We start from the raw sequence: 26,933 nt of genomic DNA, 5'->3' as shown, positions 1-26,933 counted from the left end.
CCCAGCAGCGAAATGACTCATGTTAGCCAGTCTTTGAAAGGGATGCTGGTCCGGCTCCCCTCACGGGCGGCCTCTGGAAGGCAGGGCTCCCACGAGGTCCCCGCCGCTATTCCTGACCCGCGTGAGCTCCTTAAAGCCTCCGGTGTCCCCCACCCCGGAGGCCGGCCTCCCCCTCAGCAGCCCCTGCCGGCCTGGGCCTGCTCGCTGGAGCATCCGCGGGCGGGAGGGGCAGGCTTTGCCGGAAGCCCCCCCCCAACCCCCCCACCCCCGCCCCAGCCGCACATTCCAGGATTCTAATCTCGGCTCCCATCTCTCAGGGCTCACCGAGAAACAGCGCGCACCTTGGAGGCCAGGTATGGGGAAATCTGGAGCTGTGGCCACAAGACTATTAGCCAGTGGAATAATCGAGACCTGGCCTCCTAGCTCAGCTGACCTTCCAGAAGGCCCAGGCTCGCAGAGCCTGTCCTGGCCATGTGATTTCTAAATATTAAACTCCCAGCAGAGCTTCGTGCTTTCCTCACAGCCTTATCTTCGTCTCACCATCCCTGAACCTCCTCTTCGGGTCTGCCAGCCAGGCAGGCCGGTCCTGGCACTGGGGGGCATTTTGCTGGGCAACGTGGAGGCACCAGGAGATGCAGGAAGAGCTGGTGGCGGCCCAGAGACTCTGGGCTTGTTGTTGGCCGCACACACTCCATTTTAGACCTTGACTCCAGGCTCTGGAAACCAGTATCAGGCTCTTTGGGGAAAAGGAATTATCAGGATGTGAGCTGCTGCTCAAGTCACCTGTCAGGAACGCAAAGGGATAAAAGAGAAAAGCCCCAAGTTCGGGAAGATTCCCAAGATGTGAGCTGACCTTCAAAGCAGGCCATGTAAGCCCCCAGGCCCACCCCCTTCAGACATTCTGGCAAAAGCCCACATTCTAACACTGAAAAGGGGTCGGCAACAGAGCTGTCCTGATGTGCCATTACCATGCCCTTCTTCGATCTTACTTTGGTCCTCAGAACAGCCCATACAAGTAGGAAGGACAAGGGGAAAACCACAGTCTAGAGCTGAGATGCTGCGAGTCAGAGAGGCGTAGCCCCCGGCCCCGGCCGGCCCGACAGCAGCTCGCAGGCCGTGGCAGCCAGGACCAGCCCCTCCCAGCTCAGAGCCTCCCTCCGGCGGGTCCGCTCCACCGGCAGACACCGGCCGGCATCAGCGGCTGCGGCATCAGTGGCTGCGAAGACCAAGAGCTCTTCCTTGCCTAATGAGGAGCCTTGGCCCAGGGCGACCTCAGGGGAAGACAAGGACGAGTGCGGATCCGCGGGGCTCAGGGACTCACTCCCGGAGCGGCTGGTGACGGTCTCTCTCGAGCCCTTCTCTTAATGAAAAGTACTTCCCGCCGCGGTGGCCAAGAGCAGAGTCCCATCACCGGATGCCATCACTCCGCACGCTGGCGGGTCTACAGTGTGCGGAGTCTGGGGTTTTGTGGGCGGCTCCCCCACTCCCCATGGATCCCAAATGGATTTGTGGATTCCCAAAGGACAGGGGCTGTTTTACCCACGTTGGGGCCTTGAGAGAAGGTGCGAGGTAAGCGTGCCTCAGTCAGATGCGGTCTGGCCTTTCAGTATTCCTGACGCTTCGTCCTGCAAAATGCCTTTGTTGACGCAGCTGTGGGCCACCCCCCGGCAGAGGCCTGACCAAAGCACAAATACAGGACAAACAGAAAGGCTGCCAGTGTCAGGGGCCCGTGGTCTGCATCAGGGTCACGACAGAACATTCCAGCGCAATTGCCAACAGGTTGATTCCTACTGGGGAAGGAACACATGGAGGATGGTTTTCATTCTCCGCTCCCGCCGAGCAGACCTGAGTACACAGAGCCCCGCGGACATCAGGACCCGGCCTGCACTTGGAAGGACGACACGGCCGGGTCCCGCATCCCTCCGCCCGAGAGAACAGGACCCGTGCACAGGGAAGGAGCCAGGAGGCCGAGTTCCAGCCCCGGCTCTGCTGTTTACTATGGGGTGAGGGTCTCGGGAGTGTCTGAAGTCAGTTTTTCATCTGTCAGGTGAGAGGGTTTAACTAGAAGATTCCAAAGAGGCCTTTTGGCTCCCACAGTCTTGGGTCTTGGTTTTCATCACTGAACTGAACATCATCCCAGGATCCTGAGAGCACTTTCGAGCAGTAGCGCTGGACTGAGACTAAAATGCGCTTCTTACCTCATATGATGACTCAGAAAAATAATTTTCTTCTCCTCTCCGACTACCAAATAATCTCCCTGGCTTTCGAAGCTCAGGGTTTGGGGGCAGAGTCTGCGGGAACATGGGCTGCCCCATGGAGGGCTGGGTGCACGTCCTGTGCTCCGCCGGAACCTCAGAGGTGAGGGGACCCAGCCACACGTTTATCTTGATGTGTCCCTTAATCTGCTTCCAGGTGCTAACCTTCTGGTTACTCAGTTGGGTACTAAGGCCCCCCGTCATGCACCTGGGTCATCAGCTCAAATGCCAGGTGGGGTCCTCCCGGATGCTTGGCACGATTCCAGGAAAGCCGGGAGTAGCATCCTCAGAATAAGAGTGTCCAGTCACTCGGGTCCCACAGAGGTCGCCCCTGCCCAGCCCGTCCACCCAGCTCTCCGAGTCCCCATCACGCCACAGGACGGCTGCTCACGTGGGCTAGCCTTCTCCGTGACTGATCCGTGGGCCTGTGGCTTGAAGTTCACCTCTCGCGGTGAGGGCCCTGGCAGGCCCCTCAGGTGGGAGGCCTGTGTGAGGCGTCTCCAGATGGACGAGGTTTGCGCAATCCCTCAAAACCGCCCAACGCGCAGTTCGTGGTACCGAGGTGGGGGGTGGTGACCAGAGCCATGGTCAACTGCAGACTTTGAAAAAACACTCACATTATATAACTGCCCTCAGGAAAATAAGGAACAAACCCTGAGTCGCTGGAACTTAGCAACAGGGGAGGGACAGGGGCCAAATTAGGGAAAGCCTAAACTTAACTCTCGGAGAAGTTCCAGAATTCTTTATTTTCCACCGAGGACATCGTGGTTTCAGACTGCAGTCTGAGAGACTTCCTGATGTACAAAAGAAAAGAAAACCCCTATTTTTCACTCCTGCAGCTACGCTGCCTGCCCCATGCCCTCCACCTGGGGGTCCCAACTGATTGACACAGCTGGCTTGGGCTCCCCCACCGACTGCCCTCGGCCTTTGTGCCAAGGAAAGTACTTCAGCCACTGAGCTGGGCTGGACCTTCTCCAAAGAAAGAAGCCCTGGACCCCAGAAAAGGTCAAAGTACAGCAGCCTGAGCCTGCCCTGGCGCCGCGGAAGTACTCGGTCCTGGCTCTCGGGAAATACTTGGTCCTGGGTGCTGATGTTATACTTGGTCCTTGCATTCCAAGAAGTACTCGGTCCTGGTACTGAGAAAGAACTCTGTCCTAGCACTCCAGGAAGTACTCGGACCTGGTGCTCCAGGAAGTACTTGGTCCTGGTGCTGAGGTTGTACTTGGTCCTGGCACCAAGAAAGTACTCAGTCCTGGTCCCAAGAAAGTACTCGGTCCTGGTGTCCCAGGAAGTACTCAGTCCTGGCCTTGAGGAAGTCTGGGTCCACTGCTCTCACCAGTTCCCACCCAGCAGCTTCTCTAGCTCCACGGCAGCAGCACGCAGTAGAGTCTCTTCTCAACAGAACCCCGAGGCTGGGGTGGCCAGGAGGCCTCCACTCCCCCTCAGCTGTCGGGTGTGGCAGATCATTTTAGCCTCCGCAAGACTCAGGGCTTCAATCTGTAAAGCAAGCCTGGACCACGGATATCCTGCAGTGTCGGGACTGTGAGGGCCAAGGCCAGGAACACGCCGGCCTCACCAGCCAAGGCTGGAGAGGATACAGGATGTCACCAGGACACGGCGCCGAGTCCTGGGTCAACTGTCCACCTCGGAAGCCCCGGTGGTCTGTCAGGCCGACTCAACCTAGGTCTGAAATCCAGTCGAAATGTTCTGTAAAGACACTAGCTGCTGGGATGCCTGGGGGCTCAGTCGGTTAAGCCTCTGCCTTCGGCTCTAGTCATGCGAGCCCCGTGTTGGACTCCCTGAGCAGCGGGCAGCCTGCTTCTCTCTCCCCCCAGGCCCCACTCCTGCGCTCTCTCAAATAAATAAATAAATACAATCTTTTAAAAGAAAACGAAAAACAAAGACCCTAGGCTGCTCCTCCTTATAATTAGAGAGCAGCCTTTACCCCGTCCCCTTGCCAAAGGACAGGTTGACGGAGGACTTGGTGAGCACTTGTGAAGAGAGATGCCCAAGGGCCAGCTGCTCTGCTTGCCTCTTGTGAAAAGGTAGCTGGGCCTGGCCCCGCCTTGTAGGCAGCTTGACCGGAGCTCAATGGAAACTCGGACGGTCCCCACGGGCTGAGGTCGCTGTACAGAGGGGATGGTGCCTTGTCCACAGCCTCCAGGGACTGGGGCTCTGGAAGGCCTGAGGGCCCCCAGTCCGCATGCGCCGGGTCTCCCCACCCCGCTCCTCGCTCAGGCCCCTGGGGTAACCCCTTAAAGGCACGTGCCCCAGACCAGGCTGAGTCCAGCCACTGTGAACCACTGAGGATTAGGAACCAGAATCAACCCCGTTTCTTGTCTTCTCCCAACCCAGTTCCTCCCCGAGGAGAGGAGCAGGGTCAGCGCTGGAGAGGCTCTTGGGTGCCCCTGGGAAGGAGGGTGGGCGCAATCACTCGGAGGGGGCCTCTGTCCCCTCAGCTGGGCCTTTGCCCACAGCCACAAGAAGTCCCCGAGGGAAGGACCTGGAGGAGGGGACACAGACAGGTAGGGAAGGCTGCTGTCCCAGCGGAACTGAGCGACGAAGCAGGAGCCGGCCCCTGCAGGCCTGTTTCTCCTGTCCTGGAAGAACCTTGGCCACACATAAGGGAGAGTGGCAGATGTAGGACAGGCCCACGGTTGCGTGACAGCCTCGTCTCCTCACGCCGCAGCGGTGAGGGGAAAGCAGCCGCCCCTCTGTCACCGGCTGGGTGACGCATGGGTTTCCGCCGGGCACCTGCTCACGCTGTTTTACGTCCGAGAGCCCTTCTCCCTCCGACACCAGCAGCCGGCTCACAGCAAGGACCTTGCCTTCCCCTGAGCGACTCGTTCCTCCCCCGTGCCAGGCTCGCGGCTGGACTCAGACGAGAGTCTGTCCTTCCGTGAAACAAAACCGATGCTGGGGAAGGTGCTAACGAGGAGCCAGAGCCGGACGGTGGCCCGGTGTGTGCACTCACCGAGATCTGAGGACAGGGAATGGCCCGCCCAGGGCTCTCTGGGATGGCTCAAGCCTTCGGAAGGCAAGGACAGACTGAACAGACGCGCCATCTGTGGGAGGAGGGACAGCCCTTCATCTCTAGGGCTGTTTTCAGCTTTGACATTTCACTATTTTGCTAAGACAAATCTTAAGATAGAGCTTGAAAAGACCAAGGCTGGGTTTCTGGACAGGGTTTATTTACTTGCAAATGAAACACCAAACCACTAAACCAAGACTGTGGGAGCCTTAGGTGGGCCACATACTGCTGCCTGGCTGGGTGACTCTGGCCGTGGGGGCTCCCCTGCTTCAATGTCCCCTTCACGAGGAAAAACACCAGCCACGAGGGAAAGCCGTGGGGTTGCTGGGTCCATCCCACAGATCCAAATGGCCCTGCGTCAGCCCCGAGCCCCCCACCCGCCCCCACCCTGCAGGCAGTGCTGGCCCCACAGGGAAAAGCAGACCGTTTGGGTCTACGCTTGCAGGCAAACTGCAGGAGGGACACCGCAAATTAGAGTACAACTAGGCACCCAGGGAACATTTTTATAAGGTCACGGCGCTGCTGGCCGGTTCTGAGACACACCCTCCCCTCTGCGGGAGGGTCTCGTGCAATTCCGCTTGTGCATTTCTGCTCCCAGCCACCTACCCAGTGCGGCTCTGGGGCTTGGCCCAGGAGCTGAGCTGATAGCCGCAAAGCTTTCCAGCTCACGGTTTCCAGAATAGCCAATGTCCCTATTTGTAACACCATGCATCAGAAGGTTCGTCCCACTTTCGGCAGGAAAGGAGCATTCCTCCCCCAACCCCTCTTGCCGTGCCGCCCACCTGCTCTGGGCCAGCACGTCACACGCTGAAAAGTACAAGACGTTCAGAGTAAGCAGCAAACACCAAGGACGCAGAAAGAATTCAAAGGCTTTCTGCACTACGCATGATGAAGAGAGGTGGTTTTCTTTGTTTCTTCCTGCGTGAACTGCCTGCTCCAGAAACATCTGGCCACGGTTTGCAAACGAACAGGCCAAACCCACCAATGGATCATCACGTCAATTTAGTGGATCCCACACAACCATCAAAACACTGGGAACGAGAACAAAAGAAGGATGCCTTTCATTGTTTCGCCGCATTTTTGATCCCACACACAGGCGGACGTAGGACAATGCACGTCTTACTGCGCTGCGGACAAAGGAGACTCCATAGTTGGGCCCCGCAAGCTTGGAAGCAGGTACGGGTATATTTCAGAGAGGAGCTGAGCCTTGGTCCCTCGAGATGTCATGAGAGAGGAGAAAGATAAGAACTATCTGTTTTCCTCTGTCCTGTGCTGGAGCCCTCGGACCTCTCCCTGGATTTTGTGGCCAGAAATATGCAAGGAGTAAAGAGACAGAGAGCCACCTCTCTTGACCATCATGAGAGGTGGGCAAGTCCTTCCCTGCTCCCCTTTGGTCCTGGCCCTGAGTCCCCCCTGCCACCCTCTCGTGGCCCTGAGAGCAGTGGGCAGGGCTGCTCCGAGCCACCAGGGGCAGCCTGGCTTCCGCCAACCCCAGCAGCCCTGGCCAGCCCTGGGATCTGCCCTTGGAGCAACCGCCCAGTCCTGCAGAGTGCTGTCTGTCAGCACCTGTGCCCACCTGGCCCACACCTGCTGCAGACCCCTGGATCTCCTGACACCTAAGCCTAGGGGAATAACATAGTCACAGTATATATAGGACAGTTGTAAAAGGTCTCAGAAATCTTCTGAATCTGGGGCACCTGGGGTGGCTCAGTCGTTAAGCATCTGCTTTCAGCTCAGGTCATGATCCTGGGGTCCTGGGATCGAACCCTGCCTCAGGCTCCCTGCTCAGTGGGAAGCCTGCTTTTCCCTCTGCCCCTCCCCACTGCTGTGCTTGGGCGTGCTCGCTCTCTCTCTCTCTCTCTCTCTCTGTCAAATAAATAAAATAAGACAAAATAAAATAGAAATCTTCCAAACCAATCAGTCCCCTTCAGGGCCAGGTGGAGTAATGCTGTCTGGAGAGATCAGTCCGAGTGGCTCAAAGCCACACGACACAGTCACGAACCAAATCCGGGTACTGTGACTCCTAGCCAGGTTCTCTCTCGGTCACACGATGCTCTCTGTAGCTGATGTGGACTTTCTAGCTTATGTTTCTACCGCAGAAGAGGACAGCACCACGATCTTACACAGTCACAGCACAATGCGAGCCCCTCACATGGGCCTGGCTGTCCTGGGCGCACAGTAAATGTCCATCGGGGTCGGTCCGCGAGGCCATCCTCTGATACAAGTTTGGCATTTCCACATCCTTCCTCCAGCGACAAAGCTCTGGCCCTTCTTTGGAACCACCAGCTTTGTGTGAAATGTGTGATTCCCGGAATCCGCCACATCCGTGTGGTGGCGATCAGGGTGAGCAGCTGCTCCAAGAAGTTACTGGAACCACAGGACCGGTGGGTGCGCTCCCCAGAGGGGCCGCAGGTGCTGTCTGCCAGAGCCCTGAGCAGGTGTGCATGGAGACCGGTGGGCCAGGAGATGGCATCTGCCGGTGTCCCCTTCCCTCCAGGGCTGGGCCTGCCGAGGGCCATGTGAGGCTCACACCGGGCAGCTCCACATGGGAAACCAGAGTTCTCAGAAAAGCAGCCCCCTCCCACAGAGCTCGTGACCATGGAGGCTTCCAGGGACCCCATCCTGTGCCCAAGTTGCCCCCAGGGTAAACTAATGACTCTCAAAGTGGCCAAATGACTGGTTCTTTTTAAAAATTCACTTTTTGGTCCTGTTTCCTAATTTAGCTCCTAGGGTTAAAAAGGCAGCTAAATTGGGCCTATGCCCCTGCTGCTATAGGCCTGGGTACAGACTTCTGCCCTGACCCACCGCTGCCGATTGGAAACCCACTTCCCATGTCTGGCCCTCATGTCCCTTGCTTGAGGTAGGAGGTCCTAGAGGCCCTCCAAACCACCCCATTCTGTTCCAGGCCCTCCCTCTCCCCAGTCCTGTGACGAGAGGACTCCTGTCTACACGGCTGAGTCTGTGGACTCCTGTCTACACGGCTGAGTCTGTGCTGACCCACCTGGCATGGGGTCTGGCTCCAGAGGCACCTGGACAAACAGCAGTGAGGCAGAGCCACCACGGGATGGGGGCAGGGGAGCAGGCATTTTCAGGGCGCACTATGCTGTCTGATACCAAAATGGTAAATACATGTCACTGTACATGTGTCCAAACCCACAGAATGGACCACACCAAGAGTGAGCCCAACGTCAACCCCAGGCTTTCGTTAGTAATAAGGTATTAACGGTCCATCCACAGATGAACGGATCCAGAAGATGTGGTATATAAATACACAATGGAATACTACGCAGCCATCAAAAACCGAAATCTTGCCATTTGCAACAACGTGGATGGAACTAGAGGGTATTACGCTGAGCTGAATAAGTCAATCCGAGAAAGAGAATCATCGTATGATCTCACTGATCCGAGGAATCTGAGAACAAGACAGAGGATCAAAGGGGAATGGAGGGGAAAATGAAACAAGATGAAACAGAGAGGGAGACAAGCCACAGAGACTCATAATCTCAGGAAACAAACTGAGGGCTGCTGGAGGGGAGGAAGGGTTGGAGGGAGGGGGTGGCCGGGGGAGGGACATTGGGGGGGGTGTGTGTTATGGAGAGCGCTGTGAATTGTAAGTGATAAATCACAGACCTGTACCCCTGAAACAAATAATATATTATATGTTAACATAATAATAAGGTATTAGTATAAGTTCATCAACTATAACAAACATACCTCAGAATGCAAGAGGTACTGGTGGGGAGGGGAGGCGGTATGTGGGAACTCTCTGGACTTTCCTGCACGGCTGTTCAGTTGTTCTGCAAATCTAGAACTGCTCTAGTAAGGCAAGAGCAACAAAAGGCTAGAGCTGGCCTCAGGGCCGATGGCCAACCAATACCCGTGCCACAGGGCTCAGCACCCACCCTGTGCCGTTACCATCCAGAGACAGAAGGGAGCCTGGGGTCTAGCTGAGGGGCCTGCCTGCAGCTCCTCTGAGAGAACCATGCATCACTCCGTTTGAAGAAGGAGCTGGGGCTTGGTCACTCCCCCCCCCCCAAACGTCCATGGCTCTGATGCCTTCCGGAACACAGAGGAGCAGGTGCACTGCACATGCCCAGACTCAGGGTCCTGAGCAGAGGGGATCCTGTCGAAGGCTCCAGGCAGAAAAGATAAGTGAGGAGATAAGGTGACCAGTGGGGTTGGGCAGCGTGAGGGCCAGGAAGTTCTGAGAGCCCAGGTCCCCTCTTTCAGGCCAAGCCAGCCAGTGGGGACCCAGTGGTGGGGCTTGGGCCTTCATGCTCCAGATGGAAGCAGGTGCTCGCCGGAGTCACCAGGCAGCCTCAGGATGTGTGGCGTGGGAGGACAAATCCCAGCGCCAGGCTGGAGACTGAGTGGGCAGAGAGAAACTCACGGATCCCGGTCAAGTACTCAAAGCCACAAACCACAGTGCTAGCGAATCCAAACAAGAAATCTGCTAGGTTTTTCTGGTTGTTGTTGTTGTTGTTGTTGTTTTGCTGCCAACAAACCCATTCTGTTCTGGAGGGGCTTGTTATGTAAGTAGGGGAGGGAAGAAAAATGCTGGACATGAGGCCAAAGTCACCAGAACAGCAGAAACTTCTAGATCAGCCTCTGCCACAGCAGGGAGTCAGGTACAAAACACAGGGCTTGTTTGTGGCTTTGCTTTTTCAAGGGAGGAAAAATGTCTGCTTCCAACATCCTAAGAATTGGGTTAAAAGTCATCATCTCTTAAGAGGATCTGATCACTGAGATGTCTCCTGTGTGTAGCCTGTGTCCCCAGGCCATGTATGTCTCCCTGTGGGCCAGGATAGGCCTAGGATGAAACACGTCCCTGAGCCTGTCCTCCGCATTTCTCATCTACTCCTTGCTAGAGTGGTTTGGAACCTTTATTTCTTGCTGAAGAAGCCCAGAGGATTCTGGACCAGGTCCTATGGGGATATTCCTAGAGACAGAGGACCTTGGAGCTGTCTGCCCCTTTGCCAGGCCAGCCCCTCATTTTCACTTGTGGTCGCTACCAGTATGTCCTGGAAGCCTCTGGCCCACACATCCCTCTACCCTTTATATCTGTGAGGCCCCGGGGACACCTCCCTCTGCACGCAAAGCACAAGTCCTCGCGTGCGCAGTGCATGGACTCTGACCTTCCAGAACCACGATGGGCATGATCTGGGGGAGGTCCACAGAGAAGAAAGGGAAATCCCAGAGGCAGAGAGGGAAACCAGAGCCGCCAGGGACATTCCCTACTGCCTCTCCTTCTGTGCACATGGCCCCATCTGCATGTTAAAGGACAGAAATAAAAGATCATGTAGGCTAGTTCTCTCTGGTCTGTGCCTGCGCCCAGCTTGGAGAACAGGATCAGGCTGAATGGGAGACCTGCTGGCCGAGACCTTAGGGTCCCTCCTGCCTGAGCACGAAGTCACCACACCCCAGTGCAGCCAGGCCATGTGGGACTGGCCTGCCTGCTGTGGCCGGAACCTTGCACGTCAGCAAAGGTCAGGACACACGAAGATTTTTTTTTTTATGCATTACAATTTCATTTTGAGCTTGACACTTGTTCAACGGTCACGGAATTTCTAGGTCAGGTTCAGGTAACTGAAGAGCCTTTGTAATTCTTTCCTATTGTCTAGCGCCACGGGATGCTGCAAACACAGTCTGTTGCAAAATGCGAAATCACATCTTTCTAAAGACAGGCTGAGAAACTCTGATTCAGGAAGTTGTTTCCTCACAGTGTAGGGTGCCTTGACCCGTCCCCCTCGGCCACGCTGGGGCTCTCACTCCAACCTTTCCTCAACTAGCCAGAGCACAGTCATCTGTGCTGGACACGCGAGGACTCCTGCGTATCGGTCTGAGGCATGCGAGCTGACAGCACCCCCCGCTAGGACTAGCCACCCCACCCCGTTTCTCATACACACAGGTAAGAGGACCTACTCATCCCCCAAGAACTATCTCAAGACCCATGACGCCTTTCCCTAACGAGACCAGCTGGGACCTTCTCTAACCTCATGCAGTTCAAGAGTTCCAGATACTTGCTTAAGAATTTAAAGAGTTTCGAGTTAAAGAGTTTTAAGAATTTAAATCCCTCAAGCTCTGTCTGGGATTTATTGATAAATTTCATCTCCGCAGAGACCGCGAGCACTCTTGAGGACAGCAGCTCTGCTGTCCATGCATGTGGGTTAAGAGCTAAATTCACGGGATCTGGAAGTCAAAACAAGACGATGTAGGATGGAAAAGTTGGGGTCCCACCCTTGGCCCCATCCATGCTGTGCCCCCAAAGGAACCATCTTTAGCTGCATATCCTACTAGACTTGATGCTCGAGCATCCTATCTAATACGGGACCCCTTAGTCTCATACTTTTTCTGCCTCACACTTTGCTTATCCAGGATGTCATTCACTATCAGCACAGAGAGATTTCTCCGGTATCCAGCGCACACTCCTTTGGATGGAACATTCTAGTTGTACCAGCCCCTGTGGCAGTCTGCGTCTCTAATCTTTGGCCATCAGGACCAGGCCGTCAAAAGAACTTTGTGCATTCTTCTTATTTCTAGGATATGTCCCCAGAAGCATGACTGTGGCTCAAATGGCCGTGAATTTGTGATTTCCAGACAAAACTGTCACGCATCCTCCTTACGTCAGTGCCGTTCTGCCCTCCTCACTCCGGGGGAGGAGGCTCTGCTTCCCTTAGAGCCTCACCCACAGGCTGGCTGTGCTGTCAAAGTTCAGGATTTGGCTGGATCGGTGCGGAACGGCACCTGTATCTCCTATGTTTCACCTGTTTACTTTCATCTCTGGTGTGCCGTGCAGCACAGAGTCAAGTCCTTGGGTCAGCAAGCTGGGGGACGGTCCCTCTCCGCCTGCAGGTATGACCTGGGTCCTGACATGAGCACAGACCCAGCCGGCTTTGTCATTCTTGTTAGTAAAACAGAACAGAAATGATGCCCCAGAAGTGTGTTTTATGGTGTGTCCATCAGGCCAGCGGTGATGGGAAGCTCCTCGCCAGGGCTCACGTCCAAGTCAGAGGGCTGCCGGGGAGGGGCTTCGTGCTAGTCTGAGGCACCAAGTGCCACCGTCCCTAAATGCACAAGCCAGGCGTTCCTGCAGAGGAACAGTCCCTCCTCCTCTCCCCTCCCCGAGTCTGGGCCCCTATAATCAACAGAAATGCCCCAGGAGGATCACGTGGTAGGAAGCCGGTGGCTTATCCCTGGATCTCCTGGAATCTGCCCCGCGGGGGACACCAGCTGTTAAAAGTCCCGCTGCCTGGAGACCACCCGGCCACGGGGAAGCTCCTGCCAGCCAAGGGGAGAGGCTGCACTGAGACACTTCCAGCAGCCGTCTGCCAGCCCAGGCACCTGACACGGGGTGAAGAGACCTTCAGAGCCCTCGGCCCTCAGCTGCTGTCTGGCCAAGAACACTGGTGGAACATCACATGGGAACTGGGCCCACCGCGAGCCAGAAAACCCCCGGAACTGCGACGATCCCCAACCACACTTCTAAGGTCTGCGTGGCTTGGGATACAGCAACAGATGACCAGAAAGCTACGTGATCTTGTGGACGTCAGTTTCTCTGTGTGTCAGTTTCCTCATCCATAAAATGGGAATCATAGGAGTTCCTCTCAGATCATGAGTTAATATACATACACATGTAAATACATAACACGAGCTACTCCCCTGGTTCGTAAAGGCAAGATGCCATTATGTCGGGGCAGAATGCTGCTATCTTTGAGAGAGGCGGGGGGTGATGTGGGCTGGGGCTTCTAGTCTGGGAGGGACGCTCCTGCCGGGTTTTTCGGTCTTTCAGGAGATGGGAAGGAAATGCACATGTCGCCGTGACCACGCGGGCAATGGGACGGCCAGCCCCCGCTTTCACTGCTCTCATGTCATCGGCTCCAGTAACGCTGATGGTCTCAGGCCGATCGGGAGACTGGTCTCAGCAATGACTAAATGCAGAAATTATTTATTAACAAGTGTTTATCAGACAGTCTTCCGAAATGTAGGATGAGTGGGAGAAACCAGAGGAGGCTTGGGAGAATTTTTAAAATACGTTAGAGCCACTGACGTCTTTATTCATTGAAACACGTGTCAGGGAACTTGTGTGTCTGGAACTGGGCATTCACAGGGGAGCCCCACGCTCCTCCCCAGTCTCAGGATGGGGCTGGGGGAGGAGAGAGACTGCAGAGGGGCTTGAGGGACCCACGGGGTCATGGAGATGAGCTCTGTCGTGAGAGTGGTGGTCGCGTGCCCACTCCCATCTATCACAATCTAACTGCACACTTCAACTTGGTGCACGGCACTGTATGTAAGCTATAGGTCAATAAATCCAAGCCCAGAGTGACCCACCAGCCACCGCCCATCCCCATACCTTAAGAGAGAAAAAAGAAAAACGTACAATCTGCAGAACACAGGGAAGATGTCTACATTATTGATCCTGGAAGACTGAATGTGCTTTCTCATGCAGTGGGAGTAGAATTTTCAGGAAGCAGCTGTGCAGTGTGGGTGATAGCTATACTCTATTTCCAGCAAAATGCTCTGGTTTTAGTCGCCCTCCTGGTGACGAAGTACCTGGTTACACCGATCCAATGGGGCACAGTTGTCTCTTCTTCTCCTTCCTGGGATCTGAAAGTCTGCACTTCACCTTCCAGGACCCAGCTAGAGGCACAGTGGCTACAGATCTAGGAGGAGAGATGTGTTGGACACCAAACACCCAATTTCTCCCAAGGGTAAAACCCTAATAGTGTGAGCTGTCACAATCCTAAATTTCCTATCCCAAGGCCCTTTACTTGGATCAAGGTAATATTTAAATGATAACCATGAGAGACAACCCATGACACGAATCCCTGCTCTGAATTAGGGGATTACCGGTTGAGCTAATCTCAGAAAGGGCTCTGACGGCCCAGGAATGAAAAGAGAAATTCAGGTGCAGTGGGGATGTTCAGACAGAAACAGCTCTTGGATGAGGCCAGTTTGGGGAGCACTGGAGGGGGGACCCTAGGGAGGCACTTGGGGGGGGAAGGGGATACCCAGAGGTGCCCATGGGCTGAGGCCACGATTCCCCACCACCTCTCTATTAACTACCCAGTCTGTCCAGCCAAGCAGGAAATGCAGGGACCACTGAGCACCAAGAACATGGTGGATATTTAAATGTGGTGAAGAATGTGGATCACGGGCAGTTTATCTCAACCCGACATCCGTCCTCACCGGCACGCCAGACTTTGTCCAAGTGCCATTACCGAGGGCTCGAACGTACCAGAAGCTGGGTGATGTCAGGTTTGTTTCACTGGTAAATGCATTTTACAGAGCTCTTTTCTGACAGCATTCCAAGCAAGACATAGATGCAGGTCTCAGAACTTTGGATTAACCAGAGTCCTGAGGCATTTGGAATTACTGAAAAACACTCTTTGGATTTTTTTTTTTTTTTTTGTAATTGCACAATACTCTCTTATCTATCTCCATGAACGAAACTAGAGAAAGCTGACTTGGGGCATGGTGGGGGAGGGGGGGGACTGTTAGACTCAGTGTCTAGTTGGACCTTGGACAAAAAGGTCTAGAATTTTCTTTCTTCTTCTTTTTTAAAAATATTTTATTTATTTGAGAGAGAGAGTGCATGCGCATGCACACGTGAGCAGGGAGAGAGGCAGAGAGACAAGCAGACTTCTGGCTGAGTGCAGAGCCTGACACAGGGCTGGACCCCAGGATCCTGAGATCATGACCGGAGCCGAAGGCAGAGGCTTAGCTGACTGCACCACCCAGATGTCCCCAGAATTTTCCTTTTAGATAGACGAACAGGAGGGGAAACGCTGAGTCCAAGTCAATCCACTCTAAGTACAGATTCCTGTCTCCTGTAAAGCCAGTCCTCAGAGCACGTAAGATGCTACTGAGAAGCCCTGAGGACCCCATTCAGTGGGCTGCGGTGGGGCCCAGGAAGGCATAGTCTAACGAGCCCCCAGGGCCACCCTTTGAGAAACACTGGGCGCTCTGGTCCACGGACAGAGGCTTTTCCTCCCCATTTAGAAGACAGTGGAAGCAGGGAGGCAGGAGGAGGGGGACGGGGCGGGGAAGTGGGTGATTATTCTCATCTACCAAGTAGAGATCTGGGAAGAAGAGGAAAAACAAATTTTGTACGTGGTGGCGTGGCCCAATGTCCTCTCTATGCAGCCAGAAGAAGGAACAAGTCCTTCTGGGGAGAGCTGCCAGGTGGCCGCTAACAAGGCCTACAGGGACATTCTGACGCTGGCCCAAGGGGCCTGGAGGAGAGGGGTCCCCAGGTCCTTGAGTGGGGCACTCAGAGCCCCTCAGCCCACCCCAGGCCGGGATGGAGCACGCCCCTCCCCCACCAAGACCCACCTTCTTCCCAAGTGTCCCCCCGGAGTTTGTGTTGGAAGACCAACCGGTAAGCGCATTTCCAGGCTCTGCGATTTCAGCAGATAAGTGTGGGATGACTCAGAGCGAGTGGGTGGTGACAGATGCCTGCAGTGAGCTCTGAGCCAGGCCTGGCTGGTTCTGGGGAAGCGCCTGGCTTGGGTCTTGGCCTAACGTGAAGGGCGAATCCCACCAGGGGATAGAGCGCTCTGGATTCTGAGCGGAAAATCTGTTCAAACGGATCACTCCCTAGTCCAGCCCCCTCCTACCCAGCCCCGGCTCAGCACAGCACCAGCAGCAGGGTCTTCAAGAAGCCCTGGGCACCTGTGTCGGAAGTCAGAACCCATGTGTTTGAGGGGTCCATGTGGGTGTCGTGCCAGGCCTCCCCCCAGCGTCTGGGTGCTGGGAGTTGCCCTGTCTCCTTTGTCTGCCAGGCCTTAAAAACACAGCATTCCTGCTCGCTACTAAAATGCAGACACCCCTCCAAGGACACACCCAGATGCCCTTCTGGCTCAGTCTTGACTCCTTTGTCTTCAGGGCCTGGCAGAGACGCCTTACGGTGAGGAGGTCCCGTTATCCAGAAAACTCACCTTTCTGTCACAGCCGCATCGGGCAGTAGCAGGTACCAGCAATATAGCGCTTGAAGAATCATAGTTATCATTAATTTGACTTTTCAGATGAGCAGAAAGCACCCTTCTGATCTTTTTTTTTTTTTTTAGATTTTATTTATTTATTTTGAGAGAGCAAGCACAAGCAGGGGGAGGGTCAGAGAGAGAGAGACTCTCAAGCAGATTGTGCTGAGCACGAGCCTGACGTGGGGTTCAATCCCATGACCCTGAGATCATGACCCAAGCTGAAATCAAGAGTCGGACGTTCAACCAACTGAGCCACCCAGGCGCCCCCACCCTTCTGATCTTACTGGTGAAAATATTTCTAAAACTGTCCTCATACATCTCAAAGCTTTGATAAGAAGCACAAGGTAGGCAGGGTCTAACCGCCAGATGGCCACGGTTTGTGGGAAGTGCCAGGCCTCTACCTCCAGCAGCCCCAGACGGAAGGGCAGGGGCAGGACAGGACGGTGGCGGCGAGACCCAGGCCTGATGCTCTCTCTCCAGGAAGGCGCCCTTTCACACCTTGTGTTCTGCCGTCTTTTTTCCTTCTGGAGTCCCAATACGGCTCACGGGAGATTCTGCCTGTTGCCCCTGGTTAAGGGGAAGGCCGTACGCTGTCCTGTCACTATGCAAGGGTAACATTCTGCCTGCCTCCTCACGACCTTTTCCTGAACACAGGCCACCCCAGCTCAGCCTTCCACCTTAGAAGTCTCCAAAACCCCAAAGGCCCCCAAGTGTCAGCCCCAAGTTTACGTCCAGCCATCAAAGTGTGACTCTGAATGTGGTTCAGCCAATGGAGCTCGCAAAGCAAGGACAAGGTCTGCATTTAAGGCCAAATACATGAGCTGTTTGGGTTATGTGAAAAGGAAGAGCCCCACAGAGTTTTCTTGGTGCTTTGTCTTACTTCTCCTCAGCTCCTGTTTCTGTATCTGGTTCTCTCTGCAAGAAGCAGCAAAACCCTGTCCTCGGGGCTCTCAAACCTCGGCAGTCTGCCCGAACCAAAAAGAAAAGGTAGAGCAGCCTGGGAGAGAATGAGGAGCCCTGACTCCACAGCCTCCGTTCTACCCTCCTCGGGCCGCCTAGAGTCCCTCATCATGCTGGGAGCCCCCCAACACGGCAGCGGGGTAACTGTGGGGCGGAGGGCTGGCTCTGCTTCGACGTGCTGGGTGTCTGTTCTCTTATTCTCTGGAACCTGCCGGCGTGTCTCTAACTCACGAGTGACTAAGGAGATGAAGCCATTATTACCAGGCAGATGGCAGACTCCGGTAAAAGCAGACGTGAAGCAATAAAATACCACCACATACCTCACTCGCAAAGCAAAATCAAAACAAGAGCCCGAGTCTGGTTTTGTTTTCTACTGTCTCCCTACTTCCTTCTATCGCTCTATCTTAGGGCGAAAAGATGCCAAAGGCGATTGAGAAAGGAAAGGAATGTATGATCCGAGGAAGACAGGGCAGACATGCCAGTGTGACCTTCAGGAGACGGCGGCGGCAGGGAACCACACTGAGCCAGCAGACAGCTGTGTCCGCATGCAGCGCGCGAGGCGGGAGGGACGGGGCGAGCCTGACCAACTCCAAGGACAGGTTGGCTGCCGCCTGCCTGGAGCGGCGGAACCCACAGCCCTCTGGCCTTGATTTCCTGGTGAATAACCGAAGTGATAAGACCTGCAGAATTCTATCTGAAAACCGATCGCTTCAAGGCCCTGCTTTGGGAGGACTTCGCTGGGGTCAGCGCGGGGCAACAGACCGCTCCCCAGTGGGAAGAGGCTGGCTACCGTGAGCATCTATCTGCTGCAGGTGGGGAACTAGCCCTTGTCAGCGGGTTTCCCCCAGTCCTCTGAGCTCATATGGCCATCTCCAGTGTCAGAAGAATGAACAGTCCCAGAAAGGTGAAATGATTTCCCTACGGTCCCCAGCACGACACAGGCTAAAGGTCAAGACCAACTCCCAAGTCCAATGCCACGGGTTTGTGGGTTTGAGGAGGCAGCTTTGCCAGGTCCTTGAGCATCGGGTGCTTATGATTACACCCTTCTCAAAACCCCAAATTTTAGTTCTTGAGGTCAGAGCTCTGGACTCCGTCATTAACCTCTTTTAGGGCTCTAGCCTTAAGTCATGCTCATGGAAAAGAAGTTTGTCAGGGAGAGGAAAGGTTTACCAGAGACACAGAAAGCCCGTGGATTCACACTGTCAGCCCTGGTGGCAGAACAGCAAGTCCTCGGGGTCTTGGGGCTGGGAAAGTGTAGGGCCTCGGAGGTCCTGCTTGGTCGCCATGACATGGTGGCGGCTAAAACACACGTTTTCACTGTTGGAAGTTTGCCATGTGCTCAAACAGTGCAGTGCGGGGGAGGGGGGCGGGGAGGGGGCATGGGGGCTGCTACTTTGCAGTCAGAGGACCTGAATCTGAACCCTAGTCTGTCATACACCAGCTACGTAATCTCGGCAAATGGTTCAAGTTCACAGAGCCTCAATTTCCTCCTGTATAAAATGAGGCAAACCTCCCAGGATCATCATGAGAACTAAGAAAATAACTAATACCCATGAAAATGCCATGTGCGGCACCTGGTGCCTAATACATGGTCAATAAATATTTACCAAAGCGTAAAGCGTTAACAGCAGTGATACAGAGTCAAATCCCTGTAAGAAATGAAAACCTTAACTGACCATAGGGAATTACCAATTGAATGAATCCACCTACTAGAACGAACTGAACACCACTTAATACAAAATAATGCACAGAAAAAGCACAGGCAGGAGCCCATCTAAGCCCATAGGCTGTGTATGAAGGAATAGTAAGGGGGTTTTTGAGAAGGTACAGGGCAAGACTCGTCCATGCGGGCGGCCTGTGGGAGGACAGATGGCGACACTTTTTAAAGATGTTTTTAAAAAAAATTTACTTATTTGACAGAGAGAGACACAGCACGAGAGGGAACACAAGCAGGGGGAGCAGGAGAGGGAGAAGCAGCTTCCCGCTGAGCAGGGAGCCGGATGGGGGCTTGATCCCAGAACGCTGGGATCATGACCTGAGCTGAAGGCAGATGCTTAACGACTGAGCCACCCAGGCACCCCCAGACTGCAACACTTTTAAAGGAAGAGGAAAGTACGTGGTTTGAAAGAGAACAGTGAGGAGGTTGGAAAAATCCAAGGCTTCTATTAGCTAAGAGCTGAGCTGAGATCAGGAGGCAAAATTAAAAGGTCCATTTTCAGGGACCCCGGCTGGCCAGTACTACTGACAAGGCCAAGCATCACGCTCACCGTGGCTGGACCCTGCTAGTCGTGCGGCACTCGAGAGTTTGTGTCCATGAAAGGGGTGACTTGGATACTGGTCTGGGGACCCGCGCACAAGTCCATGACAAGGGGGGACATCTACCCAGCCATCCACAGTCTGCTCACCTCCCTCCTCCCCACGCCTGCCTCGGTGAGAAGACCAGGCTGGGCCACCCAGTTTCTTTCTCAGTTCAGCCCACGTGGTTGTAGGTGTGGCAAGAAGGCTGGATTTTTCAAAGACCCCTGCGGAATGAATCTTACACTCAGCATCCTCTCGCATAAGAAAGGAGTCAATCCCTGCCTCCTAGGTCTCACTTTGGGCTAAAACAACCAAAAACAAACCAAAAACCCCACCTTAGAATTTTCCAGCCCTTGGAAGCTCCTGCTCAAACTACAGAAACAGGAGAGCTGAGAGGCTGTACTGCCCTCCTCTCGGCTCGGGAAGTGAGCCCGGCTGTTCTCGGAGTCAGCCTGGCTGAGAGGTGGACGGGCCCACGGGCACTGGTCCAATCTCAAGGCAATCTGTTCATCACTTCCCTAGGAAGCTTCCTGGGCTGACCGCTCGCACCCCTCCCGTCTGCCTCCACACTTCTCTTACCTAGCCACACCTGAGAGCACCGGGAAGGCCCTCCATTTATGTTTTGGGGTCTCCCCTGCACTCAGACATAAGCCTGTGTCCCGCTGTCCCCAGCCCCTCCATGTTGCCCCCTCCCAGCTGTCCCGCAGACCACCAGGCCCTGCCTTGGACACTTGGTGTCTGCCCCATCCCAGGCTTGACTCTCCACTGTTCCCCAAGTCTTGATCTAATATTCTGTTCTTGCCCCCACTAGATTATAAGTCCAGAAGCACAGAATCAAGCCTCATTCTTCTATTTTCCTGCCCCTGCTGCCCATCCCCCCCCCATCACCAGGACTCAAGTACCAACCACAGACTGTGAGCTCAAGCTCAGTCCCAGATGACTAATTCAGGCTCTGGTTTATGGGGGGGGGGGGGATTGTTGGGGGCGGCGGGAACCGAAACACTCAGCAGCCGGCTCCGAGCGCATGGCCCCTGTCAGTGGCTTCGGAATCCAGCCCTCTCCAGCTGCAGCGCCGACCCCCTGGAAACTCGGGTTCTCAGCCCGACCCTTCCCCTCGCGTCGGCTCGGTCCTGGGCGAGCGCCTCTCCCACCTTCCTCTCTTCCCTTCCCGCCCCACTCCCTCCCAGCTTCTGTTTCTTCCATGTGTTCTCCTTAAGTTCAAAAGCAACAAGTATGCCTCCCAGAGCGCACCCTCACCAGGCAGGGGGCCGTTGACTCTGTGGTCCTGAGCCTTCCAAGGGACAACTCGGGGGGTGTCCCCAGGCTCCCCCATCATTACGGATCTTTTCTGTTCAGGACGAATATAACAAGTGATGACTGGGGCAGTGGGAGCAGAAAGCCAGGGGGTGTCAACTCTGCTCAGATGTCAGCCGGGAACTGGAAGCCAAGGTGGCCGGAGAGCCGGGCCCAGGAGGGGCGGGGAGGGGGGGGTGCGGGGGTGGGGGAGGGACAGAAGACAGGGAGGGAAGAGCCGCGAACACGCCCCCACACACATACCACCTTCACAACGAGCCTCTTTAAATCCCGAGGAAAAGTTACGTAAGGAGAAAACGTACAGCTCCGAGGTAGGGAAAGAACGCGGAGTTTCACGGGGGGGGGGGGTGTTCAATTTAACAAGAGGCCCCCGCAGAACAAAGCAACAATTCGGGTGGGTCTGGCAAAGAGAGGAGACAAAAGCATCCTAAGGGGGAAAAGGCATCCACACAGAAACGCACAGTCACCATGCACTCGGGGATCGGCTCGGGGAGGGAGTCCGCTTACTCAGCCCCAAGTGGTCCTGGAGGTCTCTGCCTGCGGCTGCGGACGGCAGGTGCCCGGCTGCAGGACGCTGGCCCACGGGACGCCGGTGCTGCAGACCCAGCGCTCCCAGGGCTCCAGGCTCCGACAAATCCGGATGCCGGCTCCGGCTCCGGAGGCCCATGAGAGAAGGGGTTTCCCAGCCCCCTCAGCACAGCCGAGTTCTAGGGCTCGGCGGCTCCCGGAGCCGGAGCTGCCACCGCCGCACGTCTGCAACAGATGGGGACCGGGGCTGGGCGTGTTCCCAGTCCCCCGAGCGGCACACCGCGCGGACGGCAGACAGCATGAGCTGGCCCGAGACAGCGCAGGCGACAGTCTTGTTGGCTGGAGCCGCTGGGCTGCTCAACACGCAGGCAGAGCGCGGGCAGATCCCCTCCGTGACGGGCCCGCAGCCAACTGTCATTACCACCTGTGCCAGCGGCTGCTGGGGAGGCAACTCCTTACTACACAGGCAAGTGAGCAGGAGGGAGGGCAGAGCCGCGGCTCTTAAAAAGACAGGCAGCAGGACAGATGAAGGCAGGCCGGCCGACGATGCAGCAGGGGCCCTGCTCGGTCCCCATGACACAGCTTCAGGGGACACGGCCCGGGCGGCAGCAGCCTCGACTCCCTGGGGAGCCCTGCGCTTGGAACAGGAGAATGCAGCCTTCTCTGAGGCAAGGATCCCGGCGGAGGCCCTTCCCACAGGCTCTGCTGGGGAACTTCCCTTCGGAAACCGGGCCTCCACCCGGCCCTCACAACCTGCAGCTTCTGGAAGGCAACACGGTCCCTCCCTGTACAAGCAGCCTCGGCTTGTTTTCCATGATCCTGAGGCTTTGACATCCGTGGCCTTGCCGACCCTGGCAGGACTGCCCGCCCTGGGTCAGCCACTCCCTGGAGAGAGGGAATGGCTCACCTAGGAGCCTGCCTTTCAGAGGCAAACCAGACCACCCGGAGTGCACACACCCTGACCGCCTCCCTCCCGGCTCAGGTGGTTCAAACCCGCCAATCCCAACCCCACTGGCCCTGCCTCACCCGCACCTTACCCCAGCGGCCACAGTAAAGGCCCCTGCCTTGTCCACCCCTCCCGCCTGGCACCTCCTGGCCCAGACCTGTGCCTCTCTGCCTGGTCCCGCCTGGCGTGCGGAGCCCCGTCTCTAGGACCTAGTATGGTCAAGTTCTTCCTTCATGAGAGTCATTGGGTGTCTGCGTGTCTTATCGTCTCTGATTAAAATGAATCCTGGGTAGCCTTTGATGTGGCAGACAAAGGCAGGAGAGATATTTATATTAAATTTCCGGACGACCTACAGCCCACTGACAAGTCCTTGCAACAGGCAGAGGGACATTCCTCTAGGGACTCAACTGCCGAAGGTTGATACTTTGCTAAGGGCAAAAGGCAATCCTAGCCCAACCCCAGGATCCTGTAAATCTACTTTAAAGTATAAAAATTCCTTTGGAAATTTCCTTTATCCCTAAACCCCCCGAAGATAGGTCTTGGCCATCACCTCCCAAGCATATGACCCACCATCCTTCTAAAGAATGTCAGAACGCGGGTTCGACTGGACGGTAATAAACCTTTCCCCACCATAGCTGGTCCCCTCCAGGTCCTGGAAAGCTTGCTTCCAAATCCCTTAGAGATTATGCTATCCCTAAGCCCCTCCCAACTTGAAAGTACATAATTGGGACACTCTTCAGGACCCACGGCACTCTTTCTGCCCCTGGGACCTGTCCCTGTGCTTTAATAAAATCACCTTTTTGCCCCAAAGATGTCTCAAGGATTTTTTCTCTGTGGTCGGCTTTGAACCCTAACGTCTTCCCTATATCACTGTCACACACATCTCTGGGGAGTGCGCACGCTGGTTAGGAAGAAAATGGATTAGGAGAAAACAGGGGTGGGCGGACCTCCTGGCTCCTACGCTGATGTGGAAGAGCGCAGGACTCTTGATCTTACAGTTGTGAGTTCAAGACCCACTTTGGGTGTGGAGATTACTTATAGACATTTAAAAATCTTAAAAAAAAAAAAAAGGAGAAAATGAGGGTCCTCACGTCAGCAAGGTTCACTTTTAAACTCACTAATGACTTGGACTTTTCAGCAGGGGAGAAATTGCTTCGAAAGACAGTGAGCGACTCAGGGCCGCAGGTCTACAGGCCGAGGTGATGTCTCCCAGGAAGAATCTGTTCTTTGGTCTAAGTCAGGATTTAGCTGGCAGATATGTGGTTCAGGAAAGGGTGACCTCTGTGAATGACCTCTGGGGTGACCCAGGATGCTTCATGGGGAGAAAGGAACGCTGCACGGCTTCCAAGGCTCATGAAAAGACAGCTAAGAGTTTGGGACTTCGGGGTTGGAAGTCTGTGGCTTTCTCAAGGTTCCTTTCTGCCCAGAGGGTACGGGCTGGTCCCTGGAACCCAGTGGTCCATTCTGAGGTCTGAAGAGGGATCAGAGGCATTGGGCACGGGGCCAATCTTCCTGGGCACTAGGAATCCTGGGACCTACCTGGGAAAGTCACCTGAACCTGAACACTGCTTTCCTGACTGTAGAATGAGCAACATTCTCACCTAAAGGACCAAAATGCAGACATTCTGTGACCATAGCTCAGATCCAGGTCATTTCTCTGAATCTCAGGTCTTCCTCTGAGAAAATAATCTCAGTGAGAACACTCACCCTGCACATCTCCCAGGGGTGCTGCTGGGATAACGGACGAGCAAGCATCTGGACAAAAATAAGCAGCAGCTCGGGCTGTACGGGGTAACTCTGGAACCAGAGGGCCAAGTTAGCGTAAACTCATGGCTTAGCAAAAAGCTGGTGCTGCTTAGTGACGAGTGGAGCCCCCCTGGCCCCCCGCCCCGGCTCTGGGACTAGTGGTCCACTAGAGACCCAGCCAACCACAATATTTCCTCCCGCTGGTTCTGGAACTTGCCTTGCTGGGTTAGCTAGGCTTGTTTTATCTTGTGCTTTATTCCAAAGTATACAAATAAGCCTGAGAAAAAAGCCTAATTAGTTTTGCTTGGAATGGCTGCAGATGCCAGAGAAATGGGCTTCACCACGCAGAGCGTTGGGTGGCATCTACACTAGGCAACAAGTGCCTGCGGATGACTGGTGGGGTGTGAGTGGCCTCCTGCGGTTCTGACCACCAGTGATCCCACGGGCCGGGCACCTGGCATCAGAGCTCGAGGAGCATCAACAGCCCCTCTCCAGCCTGCAAGCTACCAACCCCCAAAATGCTTATTGCTTTCACCTGCATGGGTCCTGCTCCCCAAATCTCCACTGTGCCCTGTGTCCCTGCTTCTTCCTCAGGCTCAGAGCTTTTCCACTGACTCCCAACTCCATGCTCCCCTGAAGGAGAGGCCCGGGGCATCAAAGACATTCGTACAGCTGAAGACCACCATCCATCTCCATCGACCGATCTCTGGTCTTGGGGCTGTCCCTGCCCGTGGGACATCCCCTCTGACTCACCTCTCCCACATGAATCTTCCTAAACGCGGCTCTCTCAGCATTGCCCTCAGCACCCTCACCAGACCCAGAAAGACAAAGCAAAAAACAATATTCAAGCAAAACCCAGAACACTAGCTCCACGCCGCCTGCCGAACAAAGCCACATTCCGCAGTAAAGGAAACCGGGCCCATGACGGCCTGGCCCGCAGCCACCCCACCTTCCAGCTGCTCCACTTGCACAAACCTGTCACCCAGGGTCCTCGTGGGCCCCGCGGCCCCCCATGCCCGCACACTACCGATTCCACAGTTTCGCATCCAGAGTCCTCGTGGGTCCTCTCTACTCCTGACGGGCTTTGCCCCCCAACACCCGTAGGTGACTCCCCGGCATCTCTCCCAGAACGGATTTCTAGAGTGTCCTCTAGTGCTGGGTTCTCTTAACTTGCACAACAGGTAAATGGGTAAAGTAATAATTTTATTTATTTATTTTTTATCAACAAGGAACTTGTAACTCAGAGAGGCTGAGTTGCCAAGGTTAAGGACACAGCAGGGACAGCGCCAGGATTTAATCACGGGTGCGTCCCCTCCAGAGCCAGGCTGGGTTCTGCACTGTTTTACTAGGCTCACACCCCACCGCCTTGTGTTTATTTCTTTTGCTTATTTGTATCTTCTGGTTTCTATCTGCAGCACAGGCTTATTTATTGCGTGATTAAAAATAAGAGGATATGGGGCGCCTGGGTGGCTCAGTTGGTTAAGCGACTGCCTTTGGCTCAGGTCATGGTCCCAGAGTCCCGGGATGGAGTCCCGCATCAGGCTCCCAGCTCCATGGGGTGTCTGCTTCTCCCTCTGACCTTCTCACCTCTCATGCTCTCTCTCACTGTCTCTCTCTCTCAAATAAATAAATAAAACCTTTAAAAATAAATAAATAAAAATAAGGATATGCTCATTCTTGAAGTTGGAAAGTTCCCTTTTAGGGGTCTGTCTCAAAGAAAATCCGAAATGCAAGTGGAGGTTCGTGCACAGCGGTGGGGCACGCAGCCGCGGGGAGGGCTCTGACACCCCCACCATGTGCGACGTGGAGTTCCTGTCGAGTGTGCTCTGATGAAGCCATGCGCCGCGGGGTAAGGAAATGACAGCGAATCACGGCCGTGCCTTCAAAGGCTATAAGTAACATGGGAAATGTGACAGGAAAGTCCCAAATTGTTCCTGCATGATCTCAGCTGTGTAAGAGCCACCGAAGGCTAGAAACACTCACCCAGCCCTCGCCCGCCCCAGTCATGGGTAACGGACCTGGGTTCGACTTCTGAGAACCCCAGGAATCCATCACAGACCTTGCCGGATCCCAGGCCACCTTCAGCCGCGAGCCCACAGGCCAAATGCCGCACACCAGCCTCGTCCGGTGATGAGGCACCAAGTGCAGGAAAGCAGCCAGCCCTAACTGCAAAGGGACTCCCAGCCCCATGTCCACACTGGCCACGGCACCGGGTCTGTGGGTCACGCTGCTCGCGGAAGCCGGCGGACTGACAGCAGCTGCTCAGCAAAGCCTTATCTCCTTACTCTTGCAGGTGGCAGGTGCTGGCCTGTGCTCAATCCTGGGGCTGCCGGAGCTATGCGTGGGGAAGCCAGGACACCGAACCCACAGGGCTCCCCGGGCCCGGCGCCCAGCTCCTGGCTGCACGAGCTGCATGTGTATTTCAGCCGGGAGCTCGGCAGCCCGGAAGAGGGGGCATGGCACGGTTGTAGCACGGAGTTGGCTTAGCCGTTGTTGGAAACAGATGTCCTGGAGGGATGCTGATGGGTGGGGCATGTCACTTTGGGATCCCATTCCTACAGCCTTCCTGCATCTGCTGGCGCTCTGCATTATGTTGGGGGCAGTCTGGTAGCTCCTAGAACATTCCAGCTAGGAATCAAGATAACAAAGAGGACGACTCAGCACATCCAACATCCTTACTGAAATCTACACCAGAAGACTTCTGTATCAGCTCAAGAAATGTCAGAGCTCTTTTCTCTCGGTGGAGTGAGTGGTGTTCAAGGTTAAGTGCATGCTAGCTCAGGCTGGCTCAGTACGGACGGCACAGGCACCAGCACCTCCGAATAAGCCAGCTAGAAAATCCACCCAAGGTGGCGGCAAGACTTCCTTTGAGC

At 55.1% G+C, this 26,933-nt stretch overlaps 1 protein-coding gene across 3 annotated transcripts in view; it reads right to left on the bottom strand.

Annotated features, from left to right (window-relative positions):
- PRKAG2 (protein kinase AMP-activated non-catalytic subunit gamma 2) overlaps positions 1 to 26,933 on the bottom strand; it is a 243,734-nt gene that overhangs the window by 173,643 nt on the left and 43,158 nt on the right. Inside the window, exon 1 of one of the 3 annotated variants that reach the window (XM_045086352.1) lies at positions 21,348 to 21,668. The exons of the other annotated variants lie outside the window; for them this stretch is intronic. The gene's annotated coding sequence lies outside the window, so the exon portion shown is untranslated. Of the gene's footprint in view, positions 1 to 21,347; positions 21,669 to 26,933 lie in introns of those variants that run through there. 3 annotated transcript variants of the gene reach the window in all.

The sequence above is a fragment of the Mustela putorius genome, unplaced genomic scaffold (assembly GCF_011764305.1).
Source record: "Mustela putorius furo isolate JIRA1106 unplaced genomic scaffold, ASM1176430v1.1 tig00000929_pilon_pilon_pilon, whole genome shotgun sequence".
Lineage (NCBI taxonomy): Eukaryota > Metazoa > Chordata > Mammalia > Carnivora > Mustelidae > Mustela > Mustela putorius.
This window is presented reverse-complemented; position numbering and strand designations above follow the sequence as displayed.